A 21,028-nucleotide genomic window follows, 5' to 3' on the forward strand; every position below is an offset into this window, starting at 1 on the left:
CAACCATTTTTTCCAGTTTGCCTGAGAAATTTCTAGGGATAGGCAGCTTGAAACAAAAACAAGATAAATCAAAACAATAACACATTGTTTTTTGAATTGGTCACCCATTCTTTCGCTCTTCCTCAGGGGCAAGCAATTTCACTTACCTCCAAGCTTTAGACGTTCCCCGTACGAGCCACCAAATGCCGCAGTCTGGCTGGGCACACAATCACGAGCCACCACACAGCTTGTAGATTCAAACAGCAACTCTTTATTCCCGAACTCACACCAGCCGTATACAGACACGTTCTGGGGAAATCCACGTTCTCTGCCCAAATCCACGTTCTCTCCCAAATTCCTTCACTGGGCTTCTGTCTCCCAAAATATACTGTCTGAATCCCGTGAGAACTCAAGGGGAACTTAGGCAGCAGGATACGCCCTATTCCCAGCAGGAATAATCTTAAACCTTAAACCTGGAACCTAAACTGGGAACGCCCTAAACCCGATTATGTTAAACCGGGAACACCCTAATCCGCCCTGGTCCTTGAGCAAGGTCAACTACATTCAATGTCACTGCAAAATGTCAGCAACATGGGGTACGCTGGCAAGGAAATTGTCATACCTACTTGGCTAATGGCTCCCAGCACATCTTTGCTTTTCCCCATCTGGTTTTTAGCTTCTTTTGTTACGTGATCCTTGGTCACAGTGTGTCCTTTGCTGAGCACTAGAGGCACCAAGTTGGATAAGTCAAAGGCACTACCCTAATGGGTGTGCAGCATTTAGCAAGGCTGACTGTGCTTTGGGGCAGGTAGAATTGCCTTTATTGTGTTCTGGAGTATTTACAGGGATCCAGAAACTGACCCATTCCTCTTCACCATCTCTGAGCAGATGATAGAAAAGGAGGGGACAGACTTTTAAAGCCTTAACAGGGCTATAAAAGTAGCAGGATGTCATCTAACCCACCTGATACTCATAAGATGAATTTACCTCTATCTATCTATCTACCTATCTATCTATCATCTATCATTTCAGGGTTGGGAATGAAACCCAGAGTCTTATACATACAAGGCAAGTGTGCACATGCTCTACTGCTGAGCAACCTCCCTAGCCCTGAATTCACTTTTAAAAACATCTAACCACAGCAGAGGTCAAGTAACCACTGGTTCCTTTCAAGTCCATTCTCCATTGGGAACTTTCCCAATGATCCAAGATTAGTGTTGGAAGGATACTTTTTAATTTTTTTTTGACGGTATGTTTTATCCATGGTGAGGGAAAAAAAATCAATTAACTTCTAGATCCAAGGGTGTTCAATCATGAATTTTTAGCAGAGAAACCTTACAAATTCAGTTCCCAAACAAGCTCTCTGACCTTTTCTAGGAATGCCCTGGGTTCTATACACTTTCTACCATTTCTACAAAGGGGTTGTGACTGATTTAGAAATCAATTAAACAACCATGATACCCCAATGCCAGGAAAAACACAAATTTTTACGAAATATGCTCCATTCAATTTTTCTTGTATTTCCAAAGTCTATATAACAAGTCATCACCTCATTAAAAATAGAAGTCGTGTTTTACCCCAGTTGCTGCTAACAGTATGTGGAAGCTATAAAATAATCTACTCACAAATCCTCTAAAACCAAACATTAATCCCTTTTGCTAACAACTAAATAACACAGTGTCTTTAAAATATTAAAGCATTTTTTGAGCATGCACAATTAACTGATTAAGCTACCAAATGTGTAATTATCCTATTATGAGAAAGGGAGAAAAATTAAGATTAGATACAGCCTTTTCTAGAAAGAGTAATTAAACCATTACATCAAAGAAACCTGAATGATATTTAAATAAAAGAATCAGAGGAGATAGGGAATATTTTATTACAATGTAGGGAGAGAAATGCTTGACATGAACGAATTGTTGAAGGAAAATAAGGACAGGAAAAGGGAAGGGAGACAGATAGGAAAGAGGGTACGAGACATTTATTTGAATATACAGAGGAATATAATTGGAACCCTTGGTAAGGGGTATTTATTTCCACAATTTTTTTTCCTGGAGAGTAGAATAATATATTATACAATCAAACGACCTCTTGGATGAAATCCTGGAGAGGTTGTGGAGAAATAGTTGTTTTAAGAAAAACTGAGAGATAGTAACTGACCTTTTTTGTTTCCATTTAGGCTATAAGCAAAATTAAAAAGCGTTCTCAAAGAACTATACTATCCCAGAGAAAGACTTTATGATGCCTTGAACCTCAGCTTGTTGAGAGATGATGAATAATATTGGTGGGATTGTCTTCCAAAAATATTCAGCCAATTCTCCCTCTTCTCTCTGTGTATTCATTCAAAACGTGGGATCAGACACCTGCTGTATGTCAAGCATCTCCTGGGCACTGGCCATGGATACCGTAGCAAGAAGATAACCCTCTCCTCTGTCCTAACCTGGCCCCATTTTTTTCTTTATGTAAATGATTTCTTTCACTCCTCTCCTGATTTCTGATGGGGTCTATGTTATAGGTTTTAAAATTGCTTGATTATTACAGAAAAGGCATTTTGTGATATACCTGCCTTCAGGATTTTATTCAAAACTCTTTAAACAAAAAGGTTTACCTTCTGTTCACACAGTTCTGTCATTCCCTCCAGACGTAGCCCCTCATGCTCTGACAGCTAGGTAACCCGGGTGCTGCGCGCTCTACAGAGTCTCGATGAGTGATCTAAACTCGAGTGCTGGGCTTGGTACCCTCCCCAGGCAGCCGCCTCGGGTCAGGGCATCAGGATGAAGCCGCGCTCCCCAGCCCGGGTCATCTGCTTGGCTCCTCTGTCCCTACCTGGCTGACCATTCTCTCGCAGCCCCCTCTCACCCGTGCTGCCAGCCAACCGGGGCTCAGCCTTTAGGGACTACTGTCGCGCCCCAATGCGGGGCTTCCGCCGCAGAGAACTGTGTGAACAGAAGAAACCTGCGGGGCTGGAGAGCAAACCCAGGGACCTTATACTAGTTTCTCTGGAACAAGATGGGATACCACTCTGGAAGTTTCATGTAGCCTTTAGGAAAAATTTCAACTTTTTCTTCTGTAAGCTGTCACCATGACCCTGACAAAAGGTTCTTTCACCTACTCCAGTGGGGAGGAATATCGTGGCGAGTGGAAGGAGGGCCGCAGGCATGGTTTTGGTCAACTGCTGTTTGCAGATGGTGGCACTTATCTGGGTCTTTTTGAGAATGGGCTCTTTAATGGCTTTGGGGTACTGACCTTTTCAGATGGTTCAAGGTATGAGGGGGAGTTTGCCCAGGGCAAGTTTAATGGCGTCGGAGTCTTCATTCGGCATGACAGCATGACCTTTGAGGGGGAATTTAAAAATGGCAGAGTAGATGGTTTTGGCCTGCTGACTTTCCCCTGATGGTTCTCATGGAATACCCCGCAACCAAGGTCTATTTGAGAACAATAAGCTGCTGCGGTGGGAGAAGTGTTCCACGGTGGTTCAGCGGACCAGAGTGCCTCCAAGTCCGCCAGAAACCTTACTGCTTGATGGGGCAAGTGTCAGTAAAGCCCATGACCACCTGAGATGAACAGAATGAGCCAGATCTCAGATGAGATGAGGATGATCACAGCTCCGAAGCCTGTGATATACCCCATCACCTGCCAATCAGCAATTTGATCACAGAAAGTGCTAAGGATTTGGGCCCAAAGACCCCACAGTGGTTAGCAGTTCTGCCTTTTCCTGATGCTTATTTGCTAAAGACAGGAGCTGAGTTTTCTTACTTTCCGACATTCCCTGTTCCTGAGACCTGGGGTTACCCAGTACAGACTGGCTGCGGCCTTCACTCCATTTACTGCCAAGTGGTTCAGAATCTCCTCATTCTGCCTATGTTTGGGGCACATGATCCTACCCCCCTAGGGCCAATGCTGTGTGCTGCCCTGGAAAAATGAGGAACAAGATAGACAGTACAGTGACCCTGTGAAAGTTGGGCCAGAGCCCCTCATTCAGTGCAGTTTGAATCCTGGCTCCAGGCTCCCACTTTGTCTGATCAGACTAGTCTTTGTGTCTGCTTATTTTCCCTGTGAAGGATCTGGTAAGAGTGTTGTTTTCTTCTTCCTTGACTTTACAAGTCATGTTCCTTACTTGAGTTAGGGCATATAATCCAATCCCCATTTGTGTCTCTCCGTCCTTAGTCTATCAGACATAATCCCTTTGTGGCATAATCAAGAAAGAAACTGATGTAACCTTGTAAGTTGTATTCGTTTCTCACTCCAGGTTAAGGGGCAGACATATCCAGCCTCGAGGCCTTCCTAGGGAGTGGACTGAGTGTTGGGGAAGGCCTGCATCAACACAGTTCTTTCCCTGTTGGTGGTAGATCAGACTCACCTACACCCCTGGGTGGAGGTAGACTCACACCCACCCTGGGACTGCGGTGAACTAAAAGCATTGGCTGTTCCTCGCATTTGGCTTGCTATGACTCTCCCACCAAGAGCCTTGATCTTCAGGCCTTGGTCAGTTCTTGGCAGGTGGAATCCCTGTACAGTTCATCATGAGGCCTCCAGTTACTGCAGGACCCAGACACACTCCCAGCTCCCATCCTCACACTGAATCTCCCTCAACAGCAGACTGTGGTGGAAATTATAACTGTGTGCCTCTATTTATTCTGTGAACTGTATTGTAGAATCAAGTGTTCATAGAATAAACAAATCACCAGATCTGCCTAAAAAAAAAAAAAAAAAGTTTACCTTGAGTTCTTGTTTTTTTTCTAATTATCACAAATCAATTATATGCATTTAATGAGATTCAGTGTGATATTTCCATACACTGAGACAAGCATCCCTTTATCATATTCAACTATCCTTCTTGCCTCCTGTCCCCACAATCCCCAGCACCCTTTCCAATTCCTAGCAATCACTATTCTATTTTCAGGTCAACTTCTAAAACAATCACCTGTGATTTTAAAGTTCTGTGCCTTTCAGCAACTGGGACAAATTGCCTGATACCTAAAACTTACATTCATTTATAACCTTGGAAGGGTTAGCTCTGGGACTCTGAGTGCTTTGGTTTCTTTTTTATTTTGTATTTCTCTTCCAGCGAAGACGCCCTCCTTTTTGACTCTTGGTACACCTGGGACTTACCATAGATTATCTAACAGAATATGTACTTTCAGAGACATTCCAAATGATGTTGGGCTCTGTTCCCAGAGAACTTACTGGAAACCTCAACTTCACAGAAATAGGCCAAGTGTTCTGAGCCTCTTTGACTTGTGTGGGAGGGCCCAGGCAGCAGTAACCAAGCAGTCTTCTAGGGAGATGAAGGTCAGAAAACAAAACAAAACAAAACAAAAACATCCTCACTGATTATTCCAAATATCAACTGAAAAAAAAATTATCAATCTGTGTTAGAAACTAAGGAGGGGGATACATATCTCATTTCCATTTTGTATCAAAGAAAATTTTCTAATAAAAATCTCAGGGCAAAGAGGAGAAGACATTGGTAGGCTTTAGATTATTAATGAAACTCTCCACTCCAAATTCAGGTGGGCCATTTTATGTAATATTGATAGATCTCCAGCATCAGGGTTCCTAGGCATCTCACTGGGCAAAAGGGGAAAAAAATTCAGAATTACATTAAATTACAGGACACTTAATCTATCTAAAATCATTGCTTTCTCCCTTAGGTTTCCTGTTTAATACTAAGAACTAAATTAGATCATGGGGTAAGTGATCTGTTTAGGGACGAGCCTTTGATGGTAGTTGCTGGGCTTAGTGATGTAAGTGGAGCTTTCTTTTATCGATCCTGGTCACAAACTTGTCCGTATTATTTAAAGAGATCTTGAAAATACATTTTTTTCCAATCCTCCCTCCACAATATAAGCCTCTATTCAACTGGCGGATTGAATTTCTTTTCTATATTCGATTTCTTTTCTACACTGACCCAAGTTATGGCTCGTCTGTGATGGTGTAGAAAAGCTATATCAATTTTATATGATTGTTATTGCTGCTATAATTTTATGGTGCCAGACCTGCACAGGCTTGTGAATTTTAAATATTATTTTACTTGAGACACAGTTTGTTTGCATGTCTTTCTAACTTACAATTCCTCAGCCAACACGTTGTTAGGGAGCCACCTAGATTTTTCTGAGACAGGCGGCCCTGGGGAAATTGGGTTGTCAGTGTCAGAACTAAAGTCTAAAGAGCTCCTTATAAAGTCATGTGGTTCGATCAGCTAATTGGTGAGAATGAACATTTATAATAGGAGAAAGAGGTTTTATGGGAGGGAGGCTCATTGTTTCAATGACTATTAGTAGAACCTTTGTAAATACTAAAAATTTAATATTATTAAAATCTATGTAGTGTTTCTTTTTATCAGGCATCACATTAATCCTCTATGCTGTCATGAGATCTTGCCAATAGATTATCTAACTCCTTCAAATATAATAACAATAATATTAAACAAGAAGTTGCAATAATAGTATCAATAGTGCCAGACACCATAGGACATTATTTATTAATAATTTGATCTTCACAATAGCCTAGGGAGATATTATGACAAAGTCTCAGAAAGAAACACTATATTCTCATTCTGTTGTCATATATAACAAATTAGAATAAAAATAAATTTTAAAAAATTTAAAGATAAAAATAATTTAGAAAAAGAAAAAGAAACAGTATATTCAAATTAGACAAATAACAAGAGTTTATAAGTCAGACCACTTACAAAGGTGTGGACAGCTTAAGAAAAATCAGCAGGTGGTGGTCAAGAAGATAGACCCATCACTGGCTCGTGGGGTCCCCAAATGGAGAAATCATTAGAATCAAGACAGAGTAGCTACAGCTAGGCCAGAGGGCTTCTCAAATAGAATTGTGTCCTTGGAAGAACACATTGGATAGAAAGCTCTCTATGAGACAGAATGAAAAAAGGTGTATTTATGAACAAGTACAGCTGCTATAATCTCGGCTGCTATGATTGAATATGATGTCTAGGCTTGGCATCAAGACTTTCTATTTTACCAGCCATTATATGCTTCCCTTCTGCCTGCACTTTGGCTGGACAAATTCTGTACCTGGTGGGGTGATCCAAAACCTTCATCCTCAATGTTCAAGTCCTAGCTGGACTTAGGACTCCAGGATCCCATTTTCCTGTTGAAAAGAGGAAAAAAAATTTTTTTTTCTTGCAATACCTTCAGTTGTGCCTAGACAAAGAACATAGACAACATGTAGTTTTCAAAAGAGGCCAAATATTCCTCATTTTGAGATTTTGGTAAAGCGAGTGTCCTCTGGGTTCTCCTGGAGTTGAGGTGGTCCGGTAGCTGGGTTAGATACACATATGAGATCCATCCTACCATTGCCATCTCCCTGAATCTTCTGACATTTTTCCCTGTAATTATGACAGGGAATTTCTGAAATTTCAACCTCATTGGCTTTAGAACATTACTGACTTCAATTTTAAGTAGCCAACCAAGTAGACTATTTAAATTCCATTCCTAGTGAGGTAAGTGGACTCATACCAATACAATGGACTTATTATGCAATCATATTATTTGCCATCACTGATCTAACAGCCTTGGAGTCCTCTCCCATGCATGGTAGCCTCAGTCCCTCCTCCTGATGCCAGTTGGCAATGTCCCACAGCTCTTTGGGCATACACACTTTATCCATCCAGGACAAGTGTCACAGTTCTCTGCCTTGGCTATGCTAGGATTTACCATTCTGTAAAGGTCTTCTCAAATACAAAAACATAAAGTTTATAAAAGAGACAATTTAAAATAAATGTTAGTGAGGGTTTGGGGAAAAAGATACACTCATACATTGCTGCAAATTGGTTCAACCACTCTGGAAAGGAGTATGTAAATTCCTCAGAAAACTTAGTATGGAGCCACCATTTGACCCAGACATCCCACTGCTGGGCATATACCCAAAGGATTTAAAGTCAGCATACTATAGTGGCACAGCAATAACAATATTTATAGCAGCTCAATTCACAATAGTTAAGGTGTCCTTCAACAGATGAATGGATAAATAAACTGTGATATGTATACACAATGGGATACTACTCAGCCATAAAGAAGAATGACATTATGGCATTTGCCAGTAAAGGATGGAACTGCTAAGTGAAATAAGCCAACACCCCCCCCCACCAAACAATCAAAGGCTAAATGTTCTCTCTGATATGTGGATGCCAACACACAATTAGGGGGAGGGGAGTAGAATAGAAGTTCATTGGATTGGACAAAGGGGAATGAAGGGAAGGGATGGTAAATGGGAATAGTTAAGATAGTAGAATGAATTGGACATAACTTTCCTATGTTCATACATGACCAGTGTAACTCCACATCACGTATAACCACAAGGATGGGATCCTAATTAAAATAAGTTATACTCCCCATATGTATAATATGTCAAAATATATTCTACTATCATGTATATCTAAAAAGAATAAATAAAAAATATAAAAAAGGGGCAATTTACAAGGACTGAAGTCTTCTTTTGGTATTCAGTCTGTCTGCCTCTGTCAGGGAGATTTAGGAATGCCAGGCTCTCAGCTCATCTGGGTTCTGCCCAAAGGCAGCCATCTCATGTCCCAAGCACCCTCCCTCTATCATCAGTGCCATTGCATAAATGACCTGGCAGTTCAAGCACTCGCTTATTATCCAGACTCAGCATCGCTTGCAGTTAGGCCCTGGGTTCCTTCATGGACAAACAGCCTGGTGACTACAGGGGAAATGAGGCTACTGCAAAGTTATCTCCAAGGCTTTCTTATTTTTCAGAAGATATGAGCTGGGAAGTGAAAGGCTTCAACTCTCCCTCTTTCTGGGGATTGATCAGTTCTCCAAGGATTCCTGAGGCAGCTCACTAACTCCTAAATGTTTTGATAAATCCTGTCACCACAGAAACTCAGTGCCACAGCCACTTGATCTCTTCATTTCTTGCTTTCCATTCTGTGCTTCATCCCAGCCCTCATTCAGTGATAGCTCAAGTCATTTTCACACCAATTTCATGGAATATTGGTGCCCCATTGACCTACAAGGAGAATATCTACTATCTGTACATTTCAAATAATATTTCCACCCTATCCTCAGAATTCCATCTGATGGTGTGCATCCCTCATGCTCTTCCTATTGTGGTAGTTGTGATAGTTGTGATCTTGGCAGGAAACAAATGAGACATTTACATGGAGGTAATTTAGGAGGTTTAAATAAAAGGACAATTTACAATACTGTGGTCATAGTTGAGGGAAGATAATAGATATGGTCTAGTCTGACCTGTTGTCACCTGTTTCCACCTCTAAGCGGAAAGGGCAAAGGTCAGAAGTCGCTACAGAATCCAGAGAGAATGGATAGAGTTATAAGAGAAGAACATTTAACTAGAGCTTTGGGTTGGGTAGAAAGTTGCAGCTAAACCATTGGAAACTGATAGGAAGAGATCCAAAGGGATCAATATACTCACCCCACACTTTCTGCCCACTTTCTGCTCATCTCTGCTTCCCATGGGCCACATTCATCCTGTCAGATGGCAGACAACCTACTGATTCACTTCACAGAGGCCATGTCCAGAACAGAGGGCAGGGTGGGCATGCATGGGGTGTGATGGTGGGGGACAAATAGAAATAGGCAGCCTGGAGACCACAGTGGCTCTTCCCATTGTAAGGTAAGGAAACTAAGATTCTGAGAGAGCAAGAGTCACTGGAGAGGAGCTCACCTGTTGGAATTTCAGCCAGAATGGACTAATTCCATCATTCTTAACCAGGATAGAATCTGCTTCAGAGGGCACATTTTATCATACAAAGCTCTTTCTTTGTAAATAGTCTTTGTTTCTCTTATCATTAAAATGTTCCTGAAATAGAAATTGTTACTATTCCATTTTAAAAAGGAGAAAGCTCGGGTCCATAGTGTTTAAGCTGTTCCTAAGCCTTAAACTTGGCAGGTGTCTGAGCTACCACAAATTCAAGTCTTGAGCTCTGGACAGCTCATCTAGGCCAGTGGATCATGGTGCAAGTTTGCTTCCTTCCTCCTTGCTTGCTTTCCATCCCTCTCTTTTCCCTGCCCCTCTTCTTTCTCTTGTTCCTTTCTTTTTTTCAGGTAATCCCCTTTTGCTTTTAATGTGAAGTATTATTAAATCTAATAATAAACCTCTTTTTTTTATCCATTTTACAAAGCTTGAAAAAACTGTAAGATTGCAGAGTTTCTCATTCCATACCTCCTTGCATACTCGTGGCTATCCAGTTGTTCATCTCATCCTGTAAGGTTTACCATCTCTGAGTGCTTAAGGTAGATTTCCCCTGCTCACAGAACAGGAATAGGAAAGGTGAGAATTTACTTGGGTGGTTGGGACCAATATTTCAGTGACACCTCTGGGATATTAGATTTACTGGGCTATAAACAACACTGATTAAAAACACAACAAAATTATTTTTCAACAATTTAGCGCATAACAGAAAAAGAAAATAATTACCAAAATAAGAAAAAAAAATGGGACAAATGTTGCTGGAGTATCCACCTAACCTATTTAAAGAATCATTAAAATGATACCACTGTCTAACACTGTTACCATTTTATTTTTGGTTTACTTTTCCTGCATGGAATTATGCTATCAGAATGATTTTTTTTCCTTGTTAGGATATTTTGGAAATCTTATGTAAAAGCAGTAAAAATGACTTAACTTTTTTTTTCAGCTGGTTTTAGTTTGTATCATGCTATACTGGAGGATTTCTCACCTGCAGGTCTCTTTCTTTTTGAGTCAAAGTCAATACTATTGCTTTCATTGCTATCATATTATGCCAAGAATACGTTTTCAATTAGAGTGTCAGATGACAATCTGTACTTCAGCACCTGAGCAAATACTGCACCTTGCTTTGCCTTTGTATTAATTTCTGTGCCCTGGATGTAATGTTCAAGGAGGGATAAAAATAAAATTTTAAAAACTGTGTTATAATTAAAGGATCATAAGTGTCTTTATGCATTATCTTTTCCCACTGTAGGATTTAATGATGCATTTAACAGGATGTTTTTTTTGAGTACCTACTATGTGCTAGTATTATATCACATGCTAAGAATAGAAACTAGGGTGACGGAAGCAAGATGTGGAAAGAGAAAGGGATTAGAAAACATGTTCCAAGATGTAGCCATGGACTAGATCATGGCAGATGATATGGGTATATCCCAGGGCAGTGATGTCTTCTTCTCTCAATAGTTACCTTTCCTGTAAAATTGATTTGGTTGAAAAGGAGAAAGCTGGGGGAAAAGCTGGTACAGAGTTGTATACAAATCTGAAAGGGATAACATGCTCTTTCATGACTATCAAAACCTTGAAAACCATTTCTCTTTATTTTGGCCAGGCAAGGCCGGAGCCCATACTTCACCTTAAGCCTCCATCAGTGAGTCTTTAAAGGCATAGTGACCTTCCCCCAGCTAGACTTTCAAAGCATCCATTTCCTCATTTACAAAATGGGAGCAATAGTTTCTTCTCATGACAATGCCAGAGTATTCTGTGAGGCAATTTATTTAAAATGAATATCTCAGAGCATTGCACATATTAAAAGCTTAATAAATATTTTCTATTAGAATGATTATATAATGGTACTAAAGGTTTTTTTAAGCTTGGCTCAGGGCTATTTGGAAAATGATATATGCAGTTATTTGACATACAGACATATGAGGTCATTTTCTGAGAAAAGATAATCAGCTGCAGTGATGATGGTAATTTAAGGAAAGAATTTCTCTTCTGAGTAATATGCTTGGTCTTATTCCAAGGTATTCTTCCAATGTGTCTTTTTCTTTGATTCCCCCAAATATTAAATTATACTCCATTAGCTAATGAAGTGAATAATGCTACTGATGGGCTTGACATTTTCTGACCACTTGAAAAAATTAACCCTGCTGACTATAAACATCCAGGAAACTGGTGACCTTTCAGCCATTAGCATCATTATGAAGCATAAAAAAGGTAAAGAGAAATGATTTATTCCATGAATATGAATTGTGGAGTCATTCATGCCCATGAGCACAACACTGGATTTCTAGGAAGGCAGTTTTCTCAGCTGCTGTGTAAGTGCAGAAACCAAAATAAAGATTAACACCCTGCTATCTCGGAAATGCAGGTTTTAATGTGTTTATCAGTACGTTGCAGCTTGATGCTGTGGATGTTATGTGCTCATAATGATATGATGTTACTGTTAGCCCCATTCTGCAGATGATGAACCTAAGGCTTAGACAAACCCATTGAAGTGGAGGGTTCCTGTTTCCTGCCTTTGAAGATCACAGTGTGAGATTGTGATGTGGACTCAAATAAAGATCGATACATGCTTATTTCACAAAGTTGTAGAAAATGGCATTGCATGGTTTATATAGTAGTGATAGGACAATCATGCACCTGTCTCATTGAGGATGTCTTTCTCTCACCTCCAGATACTTTACTGAAAGGTTAACAAATAAGAAAAAGATGACATCATGAACCAGTATACTTTCCCTCCATTGCTAACTATGCTCAAACACACAGGTCTTCGTTTTGTGCCTTAATAAGATAAACTTGTTCCCACCTCAAGGATACTGCACTTGCTTTTTTTTTTTTTTTTCGCTGTTTCCTTCAGTTTTTCACTATTGTCTCTTTCTTGAATGTTGTATTCAGGAATTACCTCCCTGAGGAAGTCTTTGCTACTGTCTCTCTCTCTCTTGAATGTCATTCGTTCAGGAATTGCCTCCCTGGGGAAGTCTATGCTACTGTGTCTCTCACTCAAAGTCAGCAACTCTGTTCACTCCCACTTTGCATTTTCTGGATAGCATTTTTCGCATTTATGTTTGTTTTTATGAATTACCTATATCCTCCACTGGAATGTGTAATTAGTAAGGTGGGGAACTCACACTCCTCTTGTTCAATGTTGAATCCCTAGTGCACTGTACAGTAAACCTTACTTTAGTAAAACCTTGTTGGATATCCAGATGGATATTGCAATGGAGAAAAATATTACAAGAGAAGTTGCTTTTAGTGCCTCCATGCAAAATAAGATTCTATTATATCCATGGTATCCATGCCTGAGAATCATAGCTTGGACATGCAAATTGTAAAAAGGCAAAACCAGAGGCAGAATTACTTTTTGGTACCAAGGATTGAACTCAAGAGCACTCAACAACCGAGCCACCTCCCCAGCCCTATTTCGTATTTTATTTAGAGACAGGGTCTCGCCGAGTTCCTTAGCACCTCACCATTGCTGAGGCTGGCTTTGAATTCGCAATCTTCCTGCCTCAGCCTCCTAAACCAGTGTGCACCACTGCACCCAGCCAAAAGCCGCATATGAAGCATAAGAAAGGTAAAGAGGCAGAGTTTACTTGATTATCTGAAACTGCCTGGTACTGTCACTTGACAACAGTAACACGTGTTTTCTGGTTTGAACCTCAAGTAACCCCCAAAGCTCATGTGTTGAAGACTTCCTTCCCAGTACAGTAGTGTTCAGAGTTAGGGCCTTTGATTGTGAGGGCTCTGGCCTGATAACTGATAGCTAAATAGGCTACTGGAAGGTGGAGGGAAGTCTAGATGGTGAGTCCTAGTTGGAAGAGGTAGGTCATTGGGAGTATGCTCTTGAAGGATATATTTTCTCCTTTTGCCCCCAACACTGTCACTCTGCCTCCTAGTTATTGTGAGGTGAACAGCTTAATTTTTCCTTGTGCTACCTACTATGATGTTCTGTCTTGCCACAGGCCAATAACAATAGAGTCAGTTGACCATAGGCTGGAAACTCTGAAACCTTGAACCCAAATAAATATTTCCCTTTAAGTTGAATTTTCTCACAGTGACAGAAAGCTGACTAATACAATATGCTACTTTTGTTAGCATGATACAGTGTTATGGGGATTCCACAAGAGCACATCAAATCCCAAGGCACAACATTTCTTTTCTTCTTTTAGGTAGTATTTCCATTGTATCATAAGAAGAAAGTGATTCTGATGCTATATTTTGCTCTGAAATATTAGAAATGATGACAACAAAGAACACACTGTAAGGCGAGTCTGCTGTGATCTACAAGCAGAAAGGGACACTCTCAGACTATAATGATCATCCATTTCTTTAATATATACAGACATGTGCATCCACATACACTTACTATTATACCTTAACTTTCAGATTTAGCTTATTTAGGAAACACTTTTCTTGACAGAAGGTGAGATATTTTTCTTCTGAGTACAATGGGGCTGTGGGAACAGAAGGGACTGTAAGTTTAATTGCAGTTAACATTTAGTAGGATGTTAATTCATTTTTTTTTCACATTATCTCATTAAATTTTCAAAAAAATCTCCTTACATAGGTACTATGAAAATCTCCATGTTCAAGATGGGTAAAATAAAATTTAGAGAAATTAAGTACTGTGTTCAGTGTTGCTCAGATGATGAGTGGCAGGGCCTGCATTCATGTCAAGCTGAAGAGTATTCCATTGCTCCTAATATTGGGGTGTGCCTCCAGTGTCCTGTGTCCCAGGACGATCATAACTTGATGCTATGGTAATGGAATTTCAAAGGCATTTATTATGTACCTGGCACTGTTCAAGTTTCTCTACATGTTTTTATGTTTACAATAACCTATGAAATAAGGTCTTTTATTATTTCCTTCTTGACAAATAGAGAACATCAAGTCTCAGATTACTCAATAGCTTGCTCAAGTTTTCCCAAATAAAGACTCTAAAGGCTTTGAACCTAAGCATTTGGTCTCCAGAACTTATGTGGCTGAGCAGTATGCAATACAGTCTAATGATTTAGACTGTTGTTTTTCTTTCTCTTGATCATAAAGTTCTATGAATGTTGATTTAGAAGGAAAACTTTCCCTGATATGAACTCCACTGGGGCTTCACCACATTGTCATCCATTACTAAGTCAAAGGATTTGGTGGTGAAACATTTAAGGGCTTGATCATGGTTGGATGCTGAACTAACCAGATGCTAATAGTTTCAGAACATAGTTCTTTGATTTATACAATTTCTAAGTACTTTTTTTCATACTGGGGATTGAACCCAGGGGCACTGAACCACTGAGTCACATCTCCAGCCCTTGTTTGTATTTTATTTAGAGGGTCTTGCTGAGTTGCTTAGGACCTCCCTAAGTTGCTGAGGCTGGCTTTGAACTGGTGATCTTCCTACTTCAGCCTCCCAAGCTGCTGGGATTACAGGACTGCACCACCACACCAGACTAGACAACCTGTAGGAAGGCTGAAATCTCGGGCCTCCTGACCCTGGGAGCACTGGGGTGGGAGCATCTATTTGCTGTATCAGTGGCTTAGGTATCCACCTGCCTATTTCCTATCGCCCTCTCTAGCATGTAAGATTCATCAAAGAACTTTTTTCAGCATGTTAGTTTTGCTTGTACAGTTCTTAACACAGTGCCTGGAAATAGTAGGCACTTAATAGATATTTGTCCAGCCACAACAACAAAATGCCTTTGTCTACAAAGAATTTCTAGGAAGCAGTGATAAGTGAAATGACATGAAGGTGCTGAATGAAAGCCAACCAAATTTATATTCTTGTCCTTCCATTTTATAGAAACAGAATTGAAGTCAGGCACAGCAAGTTCTGCATTTGGTAGTAACATAACCTTGGGCAAGTTGCATAACCTTTTAAAGCATCACTTTCTTCATGTGGGAAATAGGGAATAAACACTCCTACCTCAAGTTGTTATGATTGAGATGAGTCAATGAAGGTAAAGTACTTAGTAAAAGGTCCTATTTGTAATAAATATCAGATCTCTTCTTGTTCTTTCCTTATCCCTCATTCACAATTGCTTTTTGTGGCAATTATAATATTAACACATCCCAAAGGTATCAAAAGTCTTGATTTCTTCACTTGTGAATGCTTAGCTTTTCTAAAAATAGACTTGCATCTATGTGGTAAATAAACTGCTTTAGAATATGTGATAGTGTAAGGATATTTATCCTATTTTAGTAAGTGTAAAGGAATATAGCAGAAGAAGCAGAGTGTGAGTTCATGTTTGTAAAACAAAAAAGTACATACTACCAGGGGGAAAATTCTAGAAATATATGCACAGAACATTAAAAGCAGCACGGCTAATAGGATTGTGAATAACTTTCTTTCATTTTTTAGAACACTATCCTTGTCTTTAATGTTTTCTACAATAAACATGGAATTATTTTCTATATAAAAATATTATGCCTCATTTTGTATGGCTTGACTAGAATAAAGAAGGTGAGCAGGGAAGTCTCCCTGGGTAGGATCAAGACTTCTGTTTTCAATTTCATTCAGAAACAAAATGAGGAAGATCTCAGTGGAGCAAAGACACAAATACTTTTATTTCTACCTCTCCAAATCTTCTTCTAAAAGTACTAGAGATCCTCGTCTAGAAACTAAGTTCAAATGTGGCATGTGAGGTCCTACCAGAGATTTCCTCTCACAGTGAAGGAAGGCAGAGAACTCATTTTTCTTTATTTCTGACTATGGTAAACACCAAAGCATAAGAGCCTGGTAAATAAGGACCATTGCTAAGGTAGAGTACAGGCATGAATAATCTTCAGTTCAGATAAATGAACCTTCTGTAACAGACTTATATGTAAAGAAATATTTGTAGGACTCACATTTCTATGAATTGAATTATTAAGGAATCTTGCTATATGAAGTAATTCTGTTGAGAATCTGTGTAAGATATTAGCTATTCTGTGTAATTAGTTCTTCCTCCTCTTTCCACGTTTTCTCAGTTTACTTTTCTTATTTTTTAGTTTTACAAAGTCAGAGGCATAAGTTTATTGAAGACAGAGAAAAATGGAAAGAGACACTCTCAAGGGAGAGAGCGGTTCTTCTCAGAGAGCAGAGAACTTGTGCCTCTCCTGCACTCCAGTTTTATTGGGGTTTCCAGAAAAGTATACACAAATTCCCACCTATTTCCACCTCTTAAGGATTTGTTTTGTTATTGTTTCAGGGTACCAGGGATTGAACTCAGGGACACTCAACCACAGAGCCACATCAACTGAACTCATGGGTACTTACCACTGAGCCACATCCCCAGCCTGTTTTTTTTTTTTTTTTTTGAGACAGGGTCTCACTAAGTTGCTCAGAGCCTCACTAAGTTTCTAAGGCTGGCTTTGAACTTGTGATCATCCTGCCTCAGGCCAATCTCAGTTTACTTTTTGAGGAATATTCTTTCAGCTTGTTCAACAACATAGAATGAACACATTTGTGTTTTTTTATTTGTTCTAATTAGTCATACATGATAGCAGAATGCATCTTGACTCATTGTACACAAATGGAGCACAACTTCTCATTTCTCTGGCTGTATATGATGTAGAGTCACACCATTCATGCAATCATACATATATATAGGGTAATAATGTCTGTCTCATTCCACCATCTTTCCCACTCCCATACCCCCTTCTCTCCCCTCACTCCTCTCTGCTGAAACCAAAGTTCCTCCATTCTTCCCTTGCCATCTACTTATTAGAGAAAACATTTGGCCTTTGGTTTATTGGGATTTGCTTACTTCTCTTAGCAGGATATTCTCCAACTCCGTCCATTTACTTGAAAATGCCATAATTTCCTTCTTCTTTAAAGCTGAGTAAAAGTCCATCATGTATATCTACACTGCAGTTTCTTTATCCATTCAAATGTTGCAGGGCACCTAGGTTGGTTCTACAGTTTAGTTATTGTGAATTGAACTGTTATAAACGTCGATGTGGCTGTGTCACTATAGTTTGCTGATTTTAAGTCCTTTGGGTATGGACTGAGGAGTGGAATAGCTGGGTCAAATGGTGGTTCCATAGTTTTCTAAGGAATCTCCATACTGCCTTCCATAGTTGTTGCAACAATTTGCAGTCCCACCAACAGTGAATGAGTATACATTTTCCCCCATTTCCTGCCAATCCTTATTGTTGCTCGTATTCTACTTATTTATTTATTTGTTTATTTATTATTATTAGTTATACATGACAGCAGAATGCATTTTGTTTCATTGTACACAAAGGTAGGAAAACTTTCCATTTCTTTGGTTGTATATTATATAGAGTCGCACCATTTGTGAAATCATACATATACCTAAGGTAATGGTATCCTTCACACTGCACCATCTTTCCTGCCTCCATACTCCTTCCCTTCCCCTTTCTCCCCTTTACCCAATCCAAAGTTCCTCCATTCTTCCCATACCCCTTCCCCCCCATCATAGATCAATATCTACTTACCAGAGAAAACATTTGGTTTTTGGTCTTCAGGTTTGGCTTACTTCATTTAACATGATATTCTACAATCCATCAATTTACCTGCATATGGCATAATTTTATTCTCTTTTAATGATGAGTAATATTCCATTGTGTATATTACCATAGTTTCTTTATCCATTCATCTATTAAAGGGTATCTAGGTTGGTTGCACAGTTTAACTATTGTAAATTGAGCTGCTATAAACATTGACATGGCTGCGTTGCTATAGTATTCTGATTTTAAGTCCTTTGGTTATAGACTAAGGATGGAATAGCTGGGTCAAATGGTGGTTCCATTCCAAGTTTTCTGAAGAATCTTCATACTGCTTTCCATAGTGGTTGCACCAATTTGCAGTGCCACCAGCAATGTATGAGGGTACTTTTTTCCAAAATTCCTAGCTAATAGTTACATTGCTTGTATTCTTGATAATTGCCATTCTGACTGGAGCAAGATGAAATCTTAGTGTAATTTTGATTTGTGTTTCTCTAATTACTAGAGATGTTGAACATTTTTTATATTTGATGGTCAATTGTATATCTTCTGAGAAGTGTCTGTTCAGTTCCGTGAACCATTTCTTGATAGGGTTATTTGTTTTTTTGGTGTTAAGTTTTTTGAGTTCTTTATATAGCATAGAAATTAGTGCTCTATCTGATGTGCATGTGGTAAAGATTTTCTCCCATTCTGTATGCTCTCTCTTCACGTTATTTCTTTGCTGAGAAGGAGCTTTTTAATTTGAATCCATCCCATTTATTGATTCTTGAACTTATTTCTTGTACTTTAGGATTCTTGTCAAGAAAGTCAGGACCCATGCTGACATGATGAAGATTTGGGCTTACTTTTTCTTCTATTAGGCATAGGGTTTCTGGTATAATTCCTAGGTTCTTGATACATTTTGAGTTGAGTTTTGTGCAGGGTGAGAGATAAGGGATTAATTTCATTTTGCTGCATATGGAGTTCCAGTTTTCTCAGCACCATTTGTTGAGGCTATCTTTTCTCCAATGTGTCTTTTTGGTGCCTTTGTCTAGTATGAGATAACCATATTTATGTGGATTGTCTCTGTGTCCTTTATTTTATACCATTGGCCTCTGTGTCTGTTTTGGTGCCAAAAGTAGACCTTTTTTGTTACTATTGCTCTGTAGTATAGTTTAAGGTGTGGTATGGTGATGCTTGCTGCTCTACACTTCTTGCTAAAGATTGCTTTAGCTATTCTGGGTCTCTTATTATTCTAGGTGAATTTCATGATTGCTTTTTCCATTTCTATGAGAAATGTCATGGGATTTTAATTGGAATTGCATTAAAACTGTATAATATTTTTGGTAGTATGACCATTTTGACAATATTAATTCTGCCTATCCAAGAACAAGGGAGATCATTCCATCTTCTGATTTCTTCTTTAATTTATATTTTTAGTGTTCTATAGTTTTCATAATAGAGGCTTTTCACTGTTTTTGTTAGGTTGATTCCCAAGCATTTTATTTATTTATTTATTTATTTATTTATTTATTTATTTATTTATTTATTTTGAGGCTATTGTAAATGATGTAGTTTTCCTAATTTCTCTTTCAGATTATTCATCACCAATGTACAGGAATGTATTTGATTTATAGGTGTTGATTTTATATTTTGCTACTTTGCTGAGTTCATTTATTAGTTCTGGAAGTTTTCTGGTGAAATTTTTTGGATCCTGTAAGTAAATAATCATGTCATCAGCAAATAATGATAGTTGAGTTCTTCTTTTCCTATTTGTATTCCTTTAATTTTTTTCATCTGTCTAATTGCTCTGGCTAGGGGTTCAAGCACTATGTTGAATAGAAGTGGTGAAAGAGGGTATCCCTGTCTTGTTCCAGTTTTTAGGGTGAATGCTTTCAATTTTTCTCCATTTAGAATGATGTTGCCTTGGGTTTAGCATAGATAGCTTTTATAATATTGAGGTATGTTCCTGTTATCCCCAGTTTTTCTAGTGTTTTGAACATGAAAGTGTGCTATATATTGTTAAATGCTTCTTCTGCATCTATTGAGATGATCATATGTTTCTTATCTTTAAGTCTATTAATGTGATGAATTATTTTTATTGATTTCCATATGTTGAACCAACTTTGCATCCCTGGGATGAACCACACTTGATCATGGTGCACTATGTTTTCAATATGTTTTATTTGTGATTTGTCAGAATTTTATTGAGAATTTTTGCATCTATGTTCATTGGGGATATTAGTCACATGTGCTTTGACTGAATTTGGTATGCGGGTGATACTAGCCTCATAGAATGAATTTGGAAGTGTTCCCTCCTTTTCTATTTCATGGAATAATTTGAGGAGTATTGCTATTAGTTCTTCTTTGAAGGCCTTGTAGAGCTCAGCTGAGAATCCATCTGGTCCAGGGCTTTCCTTTGTTGGTAGGTTTTTGATGGTGTCTTCTATTTCACTGCTTGAAATTGATCTGTTTAAATTGTGTATGTCCTTTTGATTCAGTTTGAGTAGATCATGTTTCTAGAAATTCATGGATTTCTTTGAGATTTTATATTTTTTTGGGGGGGGGAGTATAAATTTCAAAATATTTTCTAATTATCCTCTGTTTTTCAACAGTGCCCATTGTGATATCTTCTTTTTCATCCACAAATTTTAGTAATTTGAATTTTCTCTCTCTTCTTCTCTTTGTTAATGTGGCTAAGGGTTTATCAATTTTATTTACTTTTTCAAAGAACCAATTTTTTGTTTTGTCAATTTTTTTAATTGTTTCTTTTGTTTCAATTTCATTGATTTCAGTTCTGATTTTAATTATTTTCTGTCTTCTACTACTTTGGTGTTGATTTGTTCCCCCTTTTTTAGGGCTTTGAGATGTAATATAGGTCATTTATTTGTTGATTTTATTCTTTTAATGAATGAGCTCAATGCAA

The 21,028-nt window shown here is 38.7% G+C and overlaps 1 pseudogene; it reads left to right on the forward strand.

The window, feature by feature from the left end:
- The first annotated feature begins 2,758 nt into the window (after positions 1 to 2,758).
- Positions 2,759 to 3,502, forward strand: LOC107135573 (annotated as a pseudogene).
- Positions 3,503 to 21,028: the final 17,526 nt, after the last annotated feature.

Source organism: Marmota marmota, unplaced genomic scaffold (genome assembly GCF_001458135.2).
Source record: "Marmota marmota marmota unplaced genomic scaffold, marMar, whole genome shotgun sequence".
Classification (NCBI taxonomy): domain Eukaryota; kingdom Metazoa; phylum Chordata; class Mammalia; order Rodentia; family Sciuridae; genus Marmota; species Marmota marmota.